The sequence below is a fragment of the Quercus robur genome, chromosome 6 (genome assembly GCF_932294415.1).
Source record: "Quercus robur chromosome 6, dhQueRobu3.1, whole genome shotgun sequence".
Classification (NCBI taxonomy): Eukaryota; Viridiplantae; Streptophyta; class Magnoliopsida; order Fagales; family Fagaceae; genus Quercus; species Quercus robur.
In genome coordinates this window covers 22,857,564-22,871,697 of record NC_065539.1, presented here as the reverse complement: position 1 = coordinate 22,871,697, position 14,134 = coordinate 22,857,564, and the positions used below count along the sequence as shown (strand labels likewise).

General features: G+C 33.0%; 1 pseudogene; it reads left to right on the top strand.

Annotated features, from left to right (window-relative positions):
* The first annotated feature begins 639 nt into the window (after positions 1–639).
* On the top strand, positions 640–6,243 carry LOC126690001 (monooxygenase 2-like; annotated as a pseudogene).
* The last annotated feature ends 7,891 nt before the right edge of the window (positions 6,244–14,134 follow it).

Genomic DNA, 14,134 nt, shown 5'->3' with positions numbered 1-14,134 from the left:
GGGTTATTCTGAAAACCATTACTCATTGCTCCACCGTAACAGCTTTTCCTTCAAAACCATTAAGGAATTTTCACTTGCTATGTTGCAAAATCATCGGCTTATCTGAAAGTTGATAAATAAAATGTGTTGCTCCACAATTAAGAGTGGTGTCACGGTGGTGTGCCGAAGATGATTTTGATTTGGGGATTTATGACTACAGAGATTTTTGATTTGGGGAGAGGGGTTGGTACGCATGAGAGAGCTGGAAAAAAAATTTAATTGATTGAGAAGATGGGGGGTTTGGTCTTTTAAGTTTGTGTCACTTAAGTAATACCCATGTGCAAGTCACATGTTTTATATTTTTGTCAAACTTAACTGTAAAACTAACGTTGGGGTGCAAAGTATAACAATTGTCATAGTTTAGGGTGTAAATTGTGCATTCGAATAGTTTAGGGTGCAAAGTGTGGCATAGTTTAGGGTGGTAAAGTGTAATTTCCCCATTGTTTTTATACCCTTTGGAATAGTCCTCCACTCCCTTTCACATGAGCTTCCTATTCTGCTCATTTTATCAAAAAAGGGTTTGGGTCCAATACAAATTATATATATAGAACACTTCTAGACCTCCCATTTGTATTCATGCTTTTGAGATTAATTGAGAGAGAGAGAGAGAGAGAGAGAGAGATGGAGGAGCAAGATGTGGTGATAGTGGGGGCAGGAATAGCAGGTTTAGCAACGACAATGGCCTTGAAGAGAGTTGGGGTTGGAGCATTGGTATTAGAGAAATCAAAAGGGCTAAGAGCCACAGGTGGAGCCTTAGGTCTTCAACCAAATGCTTGGCTTGCCCTTGATGCCCTCGGCGTATCTCACAAGCTCACCACCACTTATGCCCCTTGCAAAAAGTACTTTACTTCCACACCACTTTCATTTCAAATAACAGTTGTATATGTGTTCTTTTAATGCTAGTTGAAATTAATATTACTATCGACACAGCAATTTTTACTCTTAATTTCCCAACTTGTCGAGTAAGTGCTCAATAAAAAGTGGTGGGTTTATATGGGAAAAATGTGCCCACCACCCACAATCACAAATCTCAACAAACTCTGAAATTTGGTGTCACTAAAATAATTCATTTACTATTTCCTCATGAGTTTTTATTCTTTATGAAGACATTTTGCTCACTTTGCAGTTTACATGTACACGTACGCATGTGTTACCTTGGATTAGCTTCGTTTATTTAGTTTTTTAATTTTTTATTATTATTTATGTTCAATTTAAGCCTTGCCTAATTGTCTTAAACACATATAAATCTCATCTCCATAATCTTATAAAATTAATATGATAAAGTAGAAATATATTATGTCCAAAAATAAATGATCATATACATATCACAGTAAAGATGTATATATTTTTTGGGGGAGGGAGGTAACAATCTATGTTTACTACTTCTTCTTCTTTTTTTGGTAAAAACACTATTTTAGTCCCTACATTTTGGGGTCATTGTCAATTTAGTTTCGATATTTTAGTAACAGTCAATTTGGTCCATGTTATTCTCAATTTGCAGTCAATTTAGTTATGCCGTTATCTCACAAACGGGATATGCCTACATGGCAAATGGATGGTACACTTGGCACACTTAAGCTTACATGGCAAATAAAAATAATATTAAAAAAATTTATTTCACATTTAAAAAATGCCATTTTAGCATTTAAGTTGAAAAATAAACAAAAATTAAATTCTTAATTTTAAAGGAGAAAAGAAAAGAAAATTTGAACAAGAAAGAAAAATCATAAACCCAAAAAAATAAAAATAAAATAAAGAACAGAAGAACTTGAACCAAGAAGAACAACATCAACCCAAAAAAATTAATTTCTCAATTTAAAATTAAAATTTGAATTGAAGAATTGAAGGTCAGAAAGCATTGACTTTATTGGGTTTGCGGGTAACTCATATAGCTTCTTGGATTGACTTTGCAAACTGTTGTGATTCAAAAAATAGGAAGGAAAAATATAAAATTGTCCAAAGGAGAAATCCAAAGAAATGGTAAAGATTGAAGAGAGCACAAGTCAAATTGCTCAAGTGGGTCCACGTATTTTAGTGAAAATGGTAGATTTTCAAAAAGAAATATTTGCAAGCTATGAAAGAAGTTAGATTTCAAGCAAAACCAAAGTAAAAAAACCCAAATTAGAACAAAATACCCACAGCGTGTAGCAAAGTGATGCATCTTTGGCATAACTGAGTTATTTGCTTAACTTTGTGGACCTATGCTTTCTCATCTCATAAATTAACAACAACAAAAAAAAGGTAAGGTTTGACCAATTTGACGGACGAAGGGATTCCAAACATTACATCAAATGGTATTCTTCTTCCTAGTTTATGGTTCAATTTGAGGAGCTGGCTTCCAAGGCAAAGGATCTCTCTCTCTCTCTCTAAGGGGGTATAGGTGAATAAAAAGAGAAAAGAGACTGGAGACAAAGAGAAGGGATTAGACCTAACATGTTGTTACAAAGATGATGTTGCGGTTTGAATTGCTGGGTAGTTGGTGATTGGTAAATATGATTTTTGTGTTTTGGTGTTGGTGTGTTTGGTTACTAAGAAAATGCCAAAAAAAAATTGTGAACGTTTTTACAAATATTTTTCTTTTTTTAAAATTGAAAATTTTATTTATTTTTTAAATTTAAATGCTGACGTGACATTATTTAAGAGTCCATTTGGATTGAACTTATTGTTGCTGAAACTGAAAACTGAAAACTGAAAATACTATAGCAAAATTATTTTTAAATGTGTGAATAGTATCGTGGGACCCATTTTTAATATTTTTTAACCCGTAAACAGTGCCAAACAGTGTATGAACAGTGCTCAACAGTATGTGAATAGTACTCTTGTCCCCCTAAAGCAGAAATGGTGCGAAAGAAAAAAAAAACAAAAAAAACAAAAAAAAAACGCAAAACGCAGACCTGACTTTCAGCTGGATCCAAACCGGCACTAAATGTCAAATAAATTTGTTTAACATTATTTTACTTGCCATTTAAGTTTAAGTGTGCCAAGTGTACAATTTGTTTGCTATGTAGGCATATTCCATTATGTGACTAAATTGACTGCAAGTTAAAAATAACATAGACTAAATTAACTGTTACCAAAATGTAAAAACCAAATTAACTGTTACCCCAAATTATATTTTCGCTTATTTTTTTTTTTTCCCATGTTTCTATATAATAGGAGGAACGTAACAAATGTTGATACCGGAGCAACTCAACAGGTCCCTTCCACCAAACCTGATAAGTATGTTACTTGAACCACATCCTTCATGTTTTCACTTTCTTTTGATTCAGATCCATCTTCCCTGCACATTCCCAAGTTCATTATTACCCATTGGTGGTGACGCAGGAATGGACATGAACATAGAATAGTACATCGTAAAGCCTTACTGGAAGCTCTGGCAGAGGAATTGCCCATGGAAACCGTCCGTTACTCTTCCAAGCTCAAGTCCGTTGTAAATCAGGTAGAAGAAGGCTCATCCTATGCTATCATTCACATGGAAAATGGAGTTAGCATCAAAGCAAAGGTAAATAGGAATTATATATGGCCAGCGCAATACTATATAGCAAAAACATTTTTCACTAAGTTGGCTAGAAGTGATTAGAACAACATTGCTTTCTTTCAAATGAGTCCATCACGAACATAATTTTTACCATACACTGATTATTACAAATAGTGTAGCAATTGTTAAAAAAATTGTTTGCCTAGACTTATTGATACTAAGCACCACTCCCCAAAAAACTTATTTTATACAAATAAAAAATTTTCTTACATTACCACATAAATCCTTATAATTCCGAAACTTACAGTAAGTCAAACATTAAACTTACTAAATAGTAAAGGTTGCATTTACGTTCTTGTCAAATTTTCTTTTCTCTAATTTGAATGTTTTCTTACCGGTTCCTCAAAAAAAAAAAAAAAAAAAAAAAAAAAAAAAAAAAATGAATGTTACAGGCTCTGATAGGATGTGATGGGGTGCACTCTGTGGTGGCACATTGGTTAAGACTCACCACTCCTGTTAATTCAGGCCGATGGGCCGTGCGTGGGTTGGCCATATTTCCTGAAGGCCATGGGCTGAACCATGAAGCACAACAATTTGTAACTATAGGCAAGAGGGCTGGCTTTATTCCTCTCAATGATAAAGAGCTCTATTGGTTTCTCACAAATCTCCCTAGCAAATCCTCAAGAGGTTAAGCCTTTTCATTCCACCTTAATACTTATCTTATATTGGCACCAATATTGTCAAAGATTTTCGAAATTGAGTCCATAAATATTGTTAAGCACAAATTTATACCAGCTACCTTGTCCTGAATTTCAAGCCCTTCCCTCAAGCAAAATAAACCTACTAGAAGTTTAAACTATATTTAGCTTTACATGGGTATACATGTGTGAGTGGAAATCTCACATAGAAGAAATTAATTTAACACAATTGGGTCATAACCTATAAAAATTTAGGTTAATGCCCATCAATCAAATATTGTCATTTTTTTTTTGTCCGTGATTCGAAAAATAAAAATAAAAATTGTGTCCATATTTACTGGAATGCAAATCCTCTATACCATTTTCTGTGTTCCACTTTATGTTCTATTAATCACAACTTGTCATGTATTTGTTTAACTTTCCTTATAAAATAGCCAAAGTTTAAAATGGAAAAAAATAAACACATGACAAGTTGTAATTGATGAAACATAAAGTGAAACACAAAATGTGTTACAGATGATTTGTATTCTACTTACAACTATTTGATACTCTTAAAAAAATTATGGGCAGCATCAATTAGATTGATTGAATCAAAATTGGCAATGAAGTTGTATATTATATTATTAGTCACTTCTATTAATCTGGTACCAATTAAAAGAAGTGGGTATCTTTAATAAATTACCAATTGTTTCAAATATTTAAACTATTAGAACATAATGAATATTAATTATTTAACTCTTATTCTAACCATCTTTATCATTCCAGGCGAGGATATCGCACATGACCCTGAGCTAATAAAAAGTGAAGTTTTTTTTTTTTTTTTTTTATATGAAAAAGTGAAGTTATTAGTAACTTTGCCAAGAACTTCCCCACATCGTACTTGAGAATTGTCCAGCATTCAGATCTTTCAACAGTGACATGGGCTCCCCTGATGTTTAGATTTCCATGGGACGTAATAATTGGAAACCTCAGCAAAGGGAATATCACAGTGGCTGGTGATGCTATGCATCCCATGACACCCGACCTAGGACAAGGAGGTTGCTCAGCATTGGAAGATGCTGTTGTTTTAGGCAGACACATTGGGAACTTAATCATCAAGAACAAAAAGCTTGTGGCAGGAAATCAAGTGGCTGAGGCCTTAGAAAGATATGTTAAGGAAAGGAAGTGGCGTGTTGCTGGGTTGATCATGAGCTCATATCTAGCAGGTTGGGTGCAGCAAGATGGGTCTGGATGTTCATGAAATTCTTAAGGGATGCAATATTCTATAGGCGTCTTTACGGTCTTTACGGTTTGATATTTGATGGTATACATTATGATTGTGGGAAGTTGCCATGTGTTTCTTCATCAAATAGTGAATTGGACAATGACCCAAGAAAAATTGACTAGCTAGGATCCCAGATCAAGTGAATTGGATTTAGTATTTCTTTGTTTCTTGTTATGGGATTCAGATTGGACAAAATTGTCTTATACCATTTTCACCCAAATTATATAGCCTTATGCCCTCATTCCCAAACTAATTAGGAAAATGCTCCTTTTTTGAAACTCGACTTTCTCAAAATCGAGTTAAGCCCTATAGTGACGTTTTTAAAAATCTATAGCGGCGTTTTGTAACTCGATTTCATGGAGATCAAGTTATAGGCAATTTTATTACCTATAACTCGATTTCATGGAGATCGAGTTACAAAACGTCACTATAAATCCTTAAAATGTCACTATAGGTCCTTAAACATCACTATAGGACTTCAGAAATTTTTCTTTTTTTTGGTAACTTGATTTTGAGAAAATCGAGTTACAAAAGAGTGGCATTTTACTAATTAGTTTGGGAATGGGGCATAAGGTTATATAATTTAGGTGATAATGGCATAAGGTCATTTTGTCAATTTAGATTAAGAGTTAGTTTAAGGGTGGAGTTTGTAACTTTTGATGGATCTGTTTCCCATTCAAAGCTACTTATGACACCCTTTCAAGTTTTAAGTAGTGTATAATATTTGTGTAACAGCATTGAATAATATACAAGTTGATTTTCTATTTGACTGGCTTAATGGTATTAGGATCATAAATATTAACTTTGGGTTGATGCCCCAAATTGATCAGATATTGAATTGAAGTAGTTGAGTATGTATTTTGTAGGTATGTACTGAATATATTGAGTCAATCTAAGCTATATAAACCAGCTGTACAAGGAACCTTAATTGAGACCAGACTATTCATTTGAAAAACTAGGCAAATATGGTTAACACTTTTACTCTAGTATTTTGGCAGATTGAGCCTAAAACTATAATAAGAGAATGTGCAACATTGGAAGATACTGTTATTTTGGGCCAGCAATTTGGGGAATTGATTGCTCAAAGAGCAAGCCTTGTGCCATTAGCTGTGGCCCAAGCTTTAGCAAAATATGCTAAAAAAAAGGAGTTGGTATGCAACTGGGTTGATTGCTAGCTCATATTTGTCTGGGTGGAATTGCAATTAGGTTGGTCTGGATGGTTCATGAAATACTCAAGGTATGTGGTGTTTTATAGACTTCTTCACAATAGGATATTGGATGTTATTTATTATAATTGTGGGAACTTCCATTTGTCTCTTCATCAGTGACTTGAAAACTAAGTTTTTCTTGGTGAGATGATTAAGCCTTGATATGAGTTTTGTACTCTATTTAGCCTTGCTAGATTGATTTACTCTATTACAGTACTAAGCTGCCTCATTGTCACAAAACAATTAAGGTTGATGCCAATATTTGTTTATTGGGTTAAGTTTATCTATCCATACCATAAAGTATAAGGATTTTTGGAGTGTAAATTCTAAACCTCAAAAGTTTATAATTTTTACCTTAATTGAAGAATAATTTATTATATTCACTTACCATTTGAATTAGAGTCCAAATTAGACGTGCACATTACAAAAGCTCTAATTATTTTTTTAATGTGATAATTTATTAATTTTCATAAGAATGTGTGCATTTTTCAAATTCTTGATGTCACAATTATATAATAAAATCCTATTGTTTTCATAAACTACTTTTGATGTACAATTGATTACCATATGATTTTAAACTATTATAATTTAATCATTTTGTGAGTTTTTACTAATGCAAGTTGTATTTGAGACTGATGTTTTAACTAAAAATATTTTCACAAGAATTTTACAGAATGATAAGTGCAATACAACTTATTCATATGTAAAAAGGTCCTAACAAATAAAGACAATATAAAAGATGTGTTATTTTTTATAAATTTTCTAACATTAAGATATATATATATATATATATATATAAAAATTATGTGTGTGTGTTTTTAATATGTGTATCTACTTATGTTCACAAGTCTACATGAAAATATATTTATATTAATTATAAATGCTCACTGGAAATCAAATCCTGGCTGCCACTAATTTTTGATCTAATAGATTATTGAGAAAATACATGTAATAAACATGATTAGTCTGTTAAAGATTATAACTAACTTGTGTTGTTACTATAAGAGTGATTATTATAACTAGTTGCTGACCCACATGTTGCACGTCATAATATTTTTAGGGTAGTCTCATTAAATTTATTTTTTTGCAATTTAGAATAATTTAATAAATAATAATGTATTTCATAATCATATTTTCATTTATAATAAGGACAATAACAAATGTAATATATATAATTTTTGTCATATCTAAATGAAAACAATACAATTTTTTTCTGGAATTCAAAAGGTAAGTAAGCAAAAATATTAATTTTTTAATAAAAGTTATTTATAACATTTTCTGTATCATTAAATATTATATGAAATTTGGAAATTATTCTTCTAGTTTTCAACAAACTTTCTCAAACCCAAATCTTTTCTACCATAAAATCAAAAATAATTTTTCCATCTTTATTTATATATTTATAAAGATATATAATCAGGTATAACCTAAATATGATTTTAAAAATATATATAGTTATTTTTATGTGGAATGACCCCAAAATTTTTTTATAAGAATATTAATTGGCTACAATATATGTGAATTAAAAAGAATCAAAGGTAATTACCTAAAAGAATTAATTAAGAAGTAAATGAATGGATTTAGTAGTAGATGAATAGTCATTTGAATTATATTTTTTTTGTGAATCAATTAATAAACTCAACAAAACTACCATCCAAAATTTTAAGAAAAAAAATTTAAACAAAAAAAAAAAAGAGAAAAAGAAAACTCACACTAAAGTTGAATTCCTTCTGATCAAGTCAAATATCCAATGCATAATCAAATTCAAAAATTTTAATATAACTTTGAAGTAGCACAACAAAAATATGTAATTGTTCCCAAGAAAAAGTGATGGATAAAGCTTTATACATAATGATTGTAACTCTTTGTCCTTAATAAAATAAAATAAAATAATTTTGTAAAAAAACTAATAGTACAATTTCAAAGGGGAAAAAAAGCATGGAAAAGTTTTTGAAAAAAATAAGATATATTGTGTTGATACTGTCATAATTTAATGGGAAAATTACACTTTATCATCTTAAACTATACTCTAGATTACACTTTGCACCCTAAACTTTTCGAATGAACATATTACACCCTAAACTGTGATTCTTGTTACACTTTACACCCCGACGTCAAGTTTTTTGTTATCTTAGATGAAAATTCAAATTTTAGAGTGTAAAGTGTAATTAAGAGTATAATTTAGGGTGGTAAAGTGTAATTTCCAATTTTATTTCAAGGAATTGAAAGGGGGGGCAATTGAGTCTTTTTAGATGATGTCATATTTTTCCATCAAATTTAATGGTAAATTTAATGCTAAGGTGCAAAGTATAATAAGGGTCATAGTTTATGGTGCAAAACGTGCATTCGAAAAGTTTATGGTACAAAGTGTAATCGGAAGTTTAATTTAGAATGGTAATTAAAATGTAATTTTCCCTAATTTAATCTAAAATCTAATCCAACATGGGAAATATGATTAGATAAATAAATAATTTTAAACATAAAATTGAATTTGTTTTCTTAAAATTCTCAAAGAATACATTAATGAAATAAGAAATGTGAAGAGAAATATAAAATATTAGTAAACACTTAATACAATTACTCAAGCATCTAAGAACATCATATAACAAAGACATAGCAATCTGCTGCTAATTTGTTAAGCAAAATATTTACAATTTGTAAAAGGAAACTACACATGACCATCTTCTTCAATTACATTAACTATTCTTCATCATATTGTTCAAGTTATCCTGTTGTTTTTTAAATAAACTAAAACCTGACAACAACACAAAATATGAACATATTATAATATGAAATTTCCTAAATCAAGTTAACAACAAACACCATTCATTAAAATTATTTTGTGTTGTAAATAAAATGATAAAAAGAATATTTAAATCAAGGAACACATGAATTAGTCAATAATAGAACAATGTGAGTGCAAACCTTTAGAAGGCGATCCTCCTTCCTATTGGGGAGTTGTCATGTTGTATTTTTTCTACCATCAATAATTAAGCAAGACTTGTGAATACCATTTCATAGACAATTTAAAAATTTTAAAAAAATTAAAAAAAAATTGATTCTTCACTGATTTCATTTTTTAGTTATAAAACACCAAAAGTAGAGTTCTAAAGAATACAAATATTCATCAATCTAAGGTAGGAAAAAAAATCCAACATAAAATGAAAAAAAAAAAATTTGTGAGAGAGAGAGAGAGAGAGACAAATGACCCTTTTGTATGGGAAAACTATGCATAGAATGGGAAAGAGTGCCAAATTTACAGTAAGAGTATGAGAATAAAAAGAGTCAAAATAATTAAGAAAGATAAATGGACAAAATTATATGTAAAATTAAAACTGCCAAAGTTGAAAATGTATAGACAATACTTTTGCTTTGAATTTTCATTGATTTATTATTTAATTATAACACCAAAATTAAAGTAGATAAATATGTAAAATTAAAACCATCTAAAATGAATTTGTAAAACTAATATACTTATATATTTAATATTGTCAAAAAAATCGGACATAAAAAATAATAATGATGTGGCCAATAATATGACAAATGAGGAGGCTTAATAGGAGTATAACAACAAATGAAGAGGCTCAACATGAGTGTATACATACATACATACATACATATATATATATATATAGCTGTTCTAGGTGATGTAGGTGGATATTGGATATACTTTTTACAACACTAGCTAGAGGAATATTTGAACAAGACCTTCTTAATCATAATTAAATTAAAACAGTATTGCATTAAAGAAAACATAAAAAGAGCAGGCTTGATAACTGGTTTATTTCTCTCCATTTGGGAAAGATTATGAATCTTCAAGAATTCAAGCCTTTTTGTTAATGGATGCCATCACGCTTTCATTAAGAAGAAATACATTGGGTTTCACTACATTAGAAAATAATAAAAGCAAATAAATAAATAAGAACTTTACGGACTCATGTGACTGCACTAAAAAAGTTCATCGATTATAATATAATACTCAACCTTAACCACTTACTCTAGATATTTGGATTCAATTTTCTATTGGGTTAATTTATTTAGAGTTTAATTTGTATTTGATGCGAATTATGACCAGACCTGATATAAGAGTGTTATAGTTTTTTGTCTTGTTTTTAAGCCATTGTGGATTCGATGTGTTGAATATAAATATTATTGTCTTGAATATTATCCCTAAATATAATGAAATCATTACAACTCTATAGACAAAGGTAAATTACAGAACCATGTGGTTTATTTTGACAAACACTACAATAAAGCATGCATTGCATTGTTTTTCAAAACACTAATAAAAGTTTCAAAAAACTTTTTTTTATTTATAAAAAGTCTTTTTCCCTATAATTGATTTTTAAAAAATTAACATTTATTTTAGTATCTTCATTTCAAATACTTTTTTTTTTTTTTTTTTTGACAGAAGAGGTAGACATATATTGAATATAAGAAAGCAAACTTACAAGGGCAGGTAAGAGAGTCAGGGTGGTACCCACTGACCAAACCCAAAAGTCAGGATACAGCAACTTAAAAAAAGTATAAAAAAAACTGAAAAAATATAAAAAATATAAAAACACTTCTCAAGGAGAGTAAGCAAAACACACAGGTGCTCGGCTACACGATAGGCTACATGCCAGCCTCTGGATAATCTTCCATCAAGGGCACTGGTCCTTTTAAAATTGCATGGGGAGGGGTCTGAGTTGCTTCAAAATGGAACCTGTTTTGAGCATTCCAAATGGACCACGTCACCATAGCCCATGTCTCCAACTCTCTTCTGGGCAGTTTCTCCATCAACGTACGGGCTAGGCTTAGAAACGTTTGAGCCGAGGAGTCACACTTCTGCAGTCTCCCACGAACTAGCGCCCAAACATTACGGGTTAAAGGGCATTGCCAAAGGATGTGGATAACCGTCTCATCATTTGTTCCACAGATAGCACACTTCAGGTCAATAGGGACCTTCCGACGGACCAGGTTAGCCCAAGTAGGGAGGATGTCAGAGCTAGCCTGCCATACAAAGGTACGCACTTTCGGTGGAATAGGCAACTTCCATAACCTATTCCGGACCTGCTAGTCATCTTGAGCCATGGAGTGCTCCGCTCCCATAATTCTATTTATCCTAAGAGCTACCCGATATGCAGTTCGCACCGAGAACGTCTGGGACTTCTTCTCATTCCAGCACAGTTTATCACACGATTCCAAATTCCCAGGGCAAATTCTAAGCACTTCATCCCTTGACGATAGCACAAACCAGGTGTTAATCTTCCCCCTATCCCACTGTTTGGTATGTGGATTAATGAAGTCACAGACTTTCAACTGCTGGTCCACTCCATCCTGAAACAGCGAAGGATGAGAAAGCCACTTATGACTCCGTATACCAATTGTGCGGCCATCTCCAACCCTCCAGATAGATCCCTCCCGAAGTAGCTCCTGAGCACTGAGAAGGCTTCGCCACACTTTAGAGGGATTATGCCCTAGTTCTGCCTCCATGAAGGAACAAATAGGAAAGTACCTGGCTTTGTACACCTTATAGAAGAGAGAGTGTGTACCCTGTATCAACCGCCATGCCTGCTTAGCCAACATTGCTAGGTTAAATGCATGAATATCTCAAAAGCCCATATCACCTTTATCCTTTGGAGTACACAATTTACCCCAATCAATCCAATGGATCTTTCGTACTTAGCCAGGACTGAGTTAACACCATCACATATTGCCCTAGCCTAGGTAACTTGAAGATGCTCATGGAATAGGTAGGGATCACTTGGGCCACCGTCTTAATCAGGACCTCCCTCCCGGCCTTAGAAATGTACTTCTCTTTCCATCTCATTACCCTTTTAGCGATCCTTTCCTACAAGGCTTTAAATGTACCCACCTTTAATTTACCCCCCACCATGGGCAACCCAAGATATTTCTCACAATTGGTCAAGATCTGAGCACCAAACATGACCTGAATATTCTCCTGGATGTCTCGGCTGGTATTTCGGTTGAAAAACAAAGTAGTCTTTTGGCGATTAATTGCCTATTTGGAAGCTTCTTCATATTGTGTGAGTAGCTCCAATAGTTAGTGATATTCCACAAGTTTTGCCTCACAAAAGAGTAGGCTATTATCAGCGAAGAGGAGATGGGAAATCTGAACTCTACCATGACAAGAGAGAAGACCTTTCAACTGTTGAACTTCAATGGCTTTCTGCAACAAGGATGAGAGGCCCTCGACACAAAGGAGGAAAAGATATGGAGACAAAGGGTCACTTTGTTTGATACCTCTGAAGGGGGTTATGCAACCATGAGGTTCGCCATTGATGAGAATAGAGTATAAGGCTGTATGAATTGTCATCATTGCTAGGTTCATCCACTGCACCGGAAAGCCAAGCCTCACCATGATCCTTTCAAGAAACTCTCATTCCACCATGTCATATGCCTTGCTAATGTCAAGTGCAACAGTACTATGCCTTTACTGCCATGTGCCTGACCTTCCCTTTTCTTCTATTCTGCATCCTATGTTACATTTCAAAAGCAACAATACTATTGTCCGTAATAACCCTATCTAGCACAAACGCACTTTGGGAGTCATAAATAACATTGGGCAATATAGATTTCACACAATTCGCAAGAACCTTAGAGATAATCCTAGAAACCACATTACCCTAGTTGATGGGACGAAATTCTGTGATATATTGTGGATTATTCTTTTTGGAAATTAACACAATATGTGTAAAGTTAATTTTATGCAAATACATCCCTAAGTGTAAGACAGACAAAACTGCTGCTATGACATCATGTCCCACAATGTGCCAAAATTTTTGAAAAAAGAAAGGAGACATACCATCTAGGCCCGGTGACTTGGATGGGTGCATTTGGAAAAGAGCCACTCTAATTTCATCCTTTGTATATGTACAAACCAAGCTCTTGGCCATGTCGTTAGTGACCACTTTCTCCACCGAAGCTAGCACTCCATCCATGTTTAGGTTGTTGGAGGTGGTAAACAAATTCTTGTAATAGTCATCCGCAATGGTTGCTATGCCCTCTGTATCAGTACACCACACCCCATTAGAATCATGAAGACCATCAATAATGTTCTTCCGTCGACGTTGACTCGCTCTTTGGTGGAAGTACTTGGTGTTTTTATCTCCATCTGGAAGCCAAATAGACCTTGCTCGTCGTCACCAAAATACTTCTTCATGGTGCAACAATTCATTAATCTCCCTCTTGACCTCATTAATTCTATCTAGGTTTGCCCCAAAACCCACTTCCATTAGCTCCTCCAACTCTCCTTACTTAGAAATGAAATGGTTCCTAGTATTCCCAAAGGTGGCCCGACTCCATGCTACTAAGTCCATTTGACACCTTTTTATTTTTTCAAACAAGCAAAACATAAGGCTACCCACTAGCTGAGTTTGGGTCCAAGAAAAACAAATCTTTTCTTCACACTGAGGATAGGTGACTCACTTTTCCACAAACCGGT